Source organism: Carya illinoinensis, chromosome 10, assembly GCF_018687715.1.
Source record: "Carya illinoinensis cultivar Pawnee chromosome 10, C.illinoinensisPawnee_v1, whole genome shotgun sequence".
Lineage (NCBI taxonomy): Eukaryota > Viridiplantae > Streptophyta > Magnoliopsida > Fagales > Juglandaceae > Carya > Carya illinoinensis.
This window is the reverse complement of record NC_056761.1, coordinates 11,130,748-11,138,416: the sequence shown is the minus strand read 5'-3', so window position 1 is coordinate 11,138,416 and position 7,669 is coordinate 11,130,748. Positions and strand designations below refer to the sequence as shown.

The following is a 7,669-nucleotide window of genomic DNA, read 5'->3' as shown; positions in this document are numbered from 1 at the left end:
CTCATACATGTGAAGACATCCTGAGTCTCTGAGGCCTCATCATCAACCTAGCCAGGTGTCCAAGCATACACCCATGCCTGCACTATTTGCCTTTGATTTGGCCTTCCTCCACACTGTCCTGCTCGACCTCCTTGCACAGCATTGGGGCACTCACGAGCATAATGGCCTATCTGACCACACTTGAAATACTGAGTCCCACATTGACTTCAATCATCTTCATGAGATCTGTTGCATCTACCACATACTCAAGCTCAGCCCCCTATACGCACACCAGTAGATGCTTGTGATCTCACCCCAGTCCTTGACACAAATTTTTGGGGAGACCCAAAACAAGTATAACATAACTTGCATATACATATCACTTTCTGGTAACGAGTCTTTTTGCTTATTAGTCCCTAATTTTCATTTTTTGCCACTAGCCTGATAAACTCACCCTCTCTCAAAACTGTCGAGGGAGAGTTTTCATTCCAAATTTGATGAAGCAACGTTATTCTGGCTTAGTGGCTGGTACCCAAATAAATAACAAGTTTTTAATAGCCGGTGGCATCCATCTTTCATACAATCAAATTTCTGAAGTAAAAAAAAGTCAGTCTTTTTTCTCTTTTACTAAAAACAAACACTTAAAATACAAGCTTTGTATTCAAAGTCTCAACAAATACAAAGAGTTTCCACAAAATACAAAGAGCCTCCACATACAAATAGACTTTCCAAGTTGCTAACTTGTATTACAACAATGTTTGCATGAATCAATAGCCTCAAACTCTGCTTCATCAGCCTCTATAATCAAATGATTAATTGCAATGACCCTCACAGAAGTGCCCAATATGCATATGTACAATCACAAATGTGTTTCTTGGTTTCCATTGCCTTTAAAAGGTGTCCTCCCATGTAACAACTCATATAGGAAAATACTAAATATCCACCAATCAGCAGCACTCCCATGACCATATCCTCTTATTATCTCAAGAGCTAAATACCCGTGTGTCCCAACAAATGACATAGAGCGGGCACTTGTTTGTTCTACAATTAGTATAGGAAGTGAATTTGCACTAACCATTTTTTCACTCCTAACCTTAGTTGTTTTGGAACTGACACAATGAGGCCTAAAGCAAGACGGTTGCATGCAAGAAGGCTCCACAAAAATGGGTAATTTGCAGGCTGGATGAATGCACGATGGCTGAACACAGTGGCAGATATCCGGCATGATGGCTCTATACTGGACTGAACAAGGGTGGGACTCACACAGCATATTAATGACACATCAAAATCAGAGAGCATGATGCAACCATCCTCCCTCACCAATACATTTTCAGGCTTTAAGTCTCTATACACGACTCCTATCATGTAAGCACTTCAGAAGCATAAAATCTGGAAAGCAAAACAAAAATTCAGACATCTTTTTAAGATAAGTAACAAAGAAGTCATCATAATTGATAATAGATAAACTAAAGTCCATTTGGATGGCCCAAAGGAGCTAACAAAAATGATATTAAAAAGTACAGTTTGTCAATCTGAGCTAATATTACAAGAGATAACCAAAACCCAGACAAAACCAATCACATCATCCTTAATAAAATAAGCTGCAGGGGACCATAATGAGATGCAAACTAGAAGTGCAATAAAATAAAAAATAAAATAGATTCAGATTACAATACAATAAAAAAGACAAAACAGTGTTTGCATGAATCAATTGCCTCAAACTCTACTCCATTTGCCTCTATAATCAAATGATTAATTGCAATGACCCTCATAGAAGCATCCAATATGCATACGTACAATTACAAAAGTCCATCAAGCTGCTAAAGATGTTATATTCAGCTAGCAACAATACCTCTCAATTACCTTAAAATTGGTCAAATGCTTATCTTCCAATGTAGGTCCACATCTAAGGTAATTCCAATGATTCAAGGTTTGAAGATTACTCTATTAGTAGGAAAATCAAGACTTTTGAAAACTAATTCTATGATCTAAATGATTATCACATGAAACTGCAGGATTAAGTTTTCATGCAAATAAATTAACTCTTTTTGCTTGACCTTTTATAAAAGGATTATGCTATACTAAGCACAAAGCTGTCCAACAAGAGGGAAAAAATAATCATGTTTACTATTCGAATCCAAAGAGAATAAGCCCAAACAAATGAAAAAAAAAATGATTTTGGGGAAAATGTGATTTATAATGGTAACTAGGGGAGGAGGGAACCAAGGAAAGAATTTGTGGTAGTGGCTATCACAGGCAGCAAAATTAGTATAAAATTAGTTTATAATTTCTTATTCTGGGAAGGATTTTGGTATGTTAGTTCTTTCAACCTAGGAAAACTTTCTTGCCAAGCTTAAATCATCCAAGAGAATTTACCAAGCTTTTATAGATGTTAACTAGTGAGTGTAAATGGACAAGTGTAATGATTTTCACAGACTTTTTTTCTAACATTACCGAGGCTTTAAACCAAATGTTAAATTCCATATTCATGTAGCGCGCCATTGTCATATGGATCAAGTAAATTAAGACTTTTCACCGAACCTCGTGGAAGTGAGAATGAGCAATATCCCAAACCTCCAAAGTTAGTTATACTGAGGAAAAAATAAAACAGAAAGTAGAAATCATATACTACAGATAATCAACTTTGAAGAACAAGTAACGGCACCCATCGATGCAATTCAAAGACCTAAAAAGGAAAAGTACATAGAAATCTCACACAAAATACTACAACTAACAGTCATTCAAGCTAATTCTAGACTAAAAAAGAGAAAACAAACCAAATCCCCTAAGAAGCAAGTCAAAAGCTTTGAGAGAAAAAAATATAAAAAACAAAAAAAAAAGAAACCCTCATGTCTACCTATGGAGAGAATTCCATAGAAGAAATAACGCACTGAATGGGAAAAGCTAATGGAGGTTACCAGAAATAAAGAAACAATGGAGAGGGAGCCGATGTTCGGCGATGGAAGTACTCATGACGGTGTTCAGTGACAGGATGGCAATGGGCACTGCGACAGTGAGGGACAGGTCCCCGCGGAGCATTGGGAGGGTGAAGATGAATTTTCTAAAGAAAAAGTCTATATGCAGCGTCGTGCACAAGTCCCCGCGGAGCATCTCCTACGTGGATTCAAAACGCACTGTTTGGATTAAATAAAATGGTGCATTTCGATACTCCTTATGAGCTGAATGGCATCCTCTCTATACGGTGCTTTCACATTTCTGTGTTATTCTCCCAGATTGCTTTCTTCTTCTCCCAATCAGATTGCCTTGTCCGATTTGACTTCTCATTATAATACAAAACCCTAACCCTAACTGAGGATTTCTTTGAGGAGGAGGTGCGTTTCTACAAGAGGTTGAGGTAGCACCAGGATCTTCTGCAAGGTGTCGGTTCAATTTCATCATTGGTAACTCACTACTCCATCTCAGTCCATTTTTGCAAGGGGTTATTATGTCTGACGATTTTTTTCATGGGTTTCCTTCTTCTATATTTTTCATTTTCCTTCCTTGCAAGGCGTTGGTTCAATTTCATCCGAGGTAACCAAAGCTTTTTCGAAACCAACAGATACGAAGTGTAAAAGAAACGAAACCAAGAGAAAAACTGTTACAATCCTGTTGTAATGCAGCATCATTTGTTGGAGAATACCCTGGCCTGCAATGCAATGTTTCAACATATGGCACGATGGAGCAATGGAGCTAAAGGCATCCTAATACGAAGTCGTTTTATTGGCTATGATGCTCTTTTCATTTGGAGTTATATGTGATGTTTAGTTTAATTTCATAGAGGTTAGTTTATCAATCCTAGAAGTTGTTAGTCTGTTGTAGAGAGTGAATATAATCGAAAGGAAGGAAGTGGAGAGGGGAGAATCTGGAATCTGGAAAATTGTTAAGGCTACTCTTTTGTATGGAGGTTTGGAATCCGTCGAGATATTCCATTATCGATACACTTGTGGCTCTTTGAAGCCTTTTATCAAACACCTTCCCTATTCGCCCTATTTCATTCTAATTCCTAAAGCATTTTATTACATTTCGTTTGTTCCTTAATACGCTACAGCAACTCATTCAGCATTACAACAGATTTACAAGAAAGTTCATTACAGAAACCAATCGAATATATGATGGACGAAATTGTAAAAGAAATAAAACGAGAGATGATGGATGAAACTATAAAAGAAATGAAAGCAAGAAAGAAACCAATCCAAAATTCAGCTTTTTCAAAATCAAGAGAAGAATGCAAGAGATAAAGGAAAAGTCTGTGTTGCCCTTTCTTCTTCCTCCATTTTGCTTTTTTCTTTTTAATAAAATAAATGCTACCACGTTAGAAAGGGTGCTCATATAGGCACAAATTTGTGCCTGTACCTGGCATATCTCTTTTCTAAATGCATTTGAAGTTTAGAACGGGATTTCAACCCCTTTCGATCGTTGGTTATTTTTTTAAAAAAGATATATGCCACGTGGTGGTGCTTTGTTAGGCGAGTATCTGCAAAGGTAATAAGGAAGCGGCACAGTAGCACGGCCCAATTCATGAAAATCACGGTTTGACAGAATTGCTAATTATTAGTCGGTTTGAAATGTAGACTTATGTACTTATGTATATAATTATATAAATTGGTTGATATTCAAATTAGCATCAAAATGATATTAATTAGCATCTTATAATTCGAACGTTAAATGTAGATTAATTAATCCGAAATGTAATATACATTCCTGAAATGTAATATATTAATGTAATTAATATACATTAATTAAATGTTCCTACTGCAGACTTATTATGAAAAAAGTGGAGGCTATCATTAAAAATTAATTTTTTTGTAGACATTAAATTACGTGAGAATTGTATATTTCAAGATGGTAAATATCATTTTTCTTAATTAATCAGGTAACATATATATATGTGGTCGAAAATTAGCTTCATGAAAACCTTTTTTTTTTTTTTTAATGACAAATATACATATTATAATTATCATTCTTGTATAAACTGATTGATGTTAATGAATTTGTTTGGAGTTACCAACGTACCGCGCGTGAATAATATTCTGATTTTTGCGAAGTATCCCAATTTGTTGGTGCAGGTTATCCATGTTTCTAAAGTACGCGAAGTCGAAGAATTGATAGCAGAAGTGAGGAATTGATAGCAGAAGTGAGACGGGAGTTGTAATTAGCCTCTGCAGATCAACCTTCCAAGCGCTTAGGGGTGACGTACCATTTCGAAAGGGACATCGGAGAAGCACTAGAACGTATTTATGCTTCCTCGGGTGCTATTCATGATGACAATGATCTTTACAATGTTTCCCTTCATTTTCGACTGCTACGTCAACAAGGATTTCGTGTTTCATGTGGTAAAAATATATTTTCCGCTTTTTTGTTTTAAAGAGAAATCTTTGGTTTATAAAAAATCTCACAAAATAAAACTACAAATTAACATGGCTTGCTATATATATGTACATCAGATTACAAAACACATTTTAGTGTAAAGTATATATTATATAAAGTTATCACAGCCCATGGTAGGGCCATAATTAGTTTGTGAGCTTTATTGCATATTTTGCGAAGCTAGGCCGTTTCATTATTTTGGGTTTCTTAAGTGTGCGTATGGAATATATATAAATATATATATATATATATATATATATATATATATATATATATATATATTTATATATAAAGAGGCTATCTAACAAAATTTTGTTGGTTTAACGATTTTTGTTGTTTTACCGTTAAAATTAACGCCGTTAGTTGTATGAATAAATTAAAGTGACTCTCTCTCTCTTTTCTTAAATATTCTTATTTTTTTAATCTCTTTCCTCAATCACTTATAAATAAATTCATAGTTATCAAAATTTATAAAGCACGCATCGATCCTGGAACCCATATATCGATGATCATTTATTTATGAGGTATGTTAGATATATATATTCTGTTATATATATCTATATAAACTATATAAATATATATTCTATATTCTATTATATATATATATGATATTTTATATAAAATATCATATATATATATATATATATAAATTTATATATGTAACTTGGTAATATCGCCAGGTATTGCCATGCATTATACATTCATAACACTATATATGTCAACTCATTTTTCGAGGTGCATGGCACTGATCAATGTCAATATATTTAATTAATCGGTAGGTGGTGGAAAGATTTAGACTTCGAAACGAAACTACCTTTTGCAAGAGACGGGATTGTGGAGGGCTTCTTTTGGGTTGTGGCAGTTTATTTTGAGCCCCAGTACTCGCTTGCAAGAAAAATACTAACCAAAGTTTTTGCCATGACATCCATCATAGATGATATCTATGATGCATATGGCACACTCGAAGAGATCGTGATCTTTACAGAAGCAATTAGAAGGTTTGAAAGTGATATCGAGTGGTTTTTTATTTTTGAGATTTTGGTGTATGATATCAGTCTAATAATTACTTCAATTGGTACTGGAATAATTAGGTGGAATATTGGGAGTATGAATACGTTACCAAAATACATGCAAATATGTTATAAGGCACTCTTGGACGTTTTCGAAGAAATTGAGCAGGAGCTGGCAAAACAAGGAAGATCCTACCTTGTTTCTCACGCAAAAGAAGCCGTAAGCTGATACGAGCATTAACTCAATTATTATATATTTATGCCTCCTATTTAATGCCATGCATCGTGTTTAATGTTATGTGAGATCCTTTGAGATATCTCAGATGAAAATTCTGGTCCGGGCATATTTCGATGAAGCCAAATCTTTTCGTGCAAAGCACATTCCAACGCTGGAGGAATATATGCGAGTCGGACTAGTAAACTCTGGCTATCCCATGCTCACAATAATGTCATTTCTTGGCATGGGTGAGATAGTTACCGAGGAGATCCTTGTGTGGGCGTTTAGCGACCCCAAAATTATTACAGCTTCGTCAGTAATTAGTAGGCTCTCGGATCATGACATCAAGTCGCATAAGGTATGTGACCAATAATTACTCCGATAACGATCAAAATGCAGAACTAATGATCAAAATTCTCCATGTTTTAAACTATATGGATGTTATTAGCTAGGTGTTTGATATCTACGTGATCTTTTATTATCATACCAAATATTTTTAATATATATGGAAAAAAACTATTTTGCAGTTTGAACAAGACACAGGGCATGCTGCCTCGGCCGTTGAATGCTACATGAAGAAGTATGGTGTCTCAGAAGAAGTGGCATATGATGAACCCCGCAGGCAAGTTTCTGATGCATGGAAGGATATCAATGAGAATTGTATGAGGCCTACTGCTGTACCAATGGCTATCCTTATGCGTGTTCTCAACCTTTCATGAGCAATAGATATCATATATAAGGACGAAGATGGATATATATACACCCAAGTGGGAGAAGAGATAAAAGCTAAGATCGAGTCACTCCTCGTATATCCAGTGCCAATATGAGTATTGCTAGTTGTATTGGGGTGATCTAAAGCTAAGTTGATCTTGCAGTACTACTATATATATAATGAATGAAAATGAATGAAAAAGAGAAAAATATATAGATCACTGCCATAGCTTTCAAAAAGTGCCTTCATGTTGATGTAGTTTAAAATATCATACCTAAGCTTGTTTTCAATAATATTTTAATATTTTAATTTTGCTCGAGCATATTATATTCCATGCAGATGCTTCTTCTATTCTTTTACTTAACACATCTAGGCATCATTTCG

At 35.1% G+C, this 7,669-nt stretch overlaps 1 pseudogene; it reads left to right on the top strand.

The window, feature by feature from the left end:
* Nucleotides 1-2,938: 2,938 nt before the first annotated feature.
* Nucleotides 2,939-7,400, top strand: LOC122278408 (annotated as a pseudogene).
* Nucleotides 7,401-7,669: the final 269 nt, after the last annotated feature.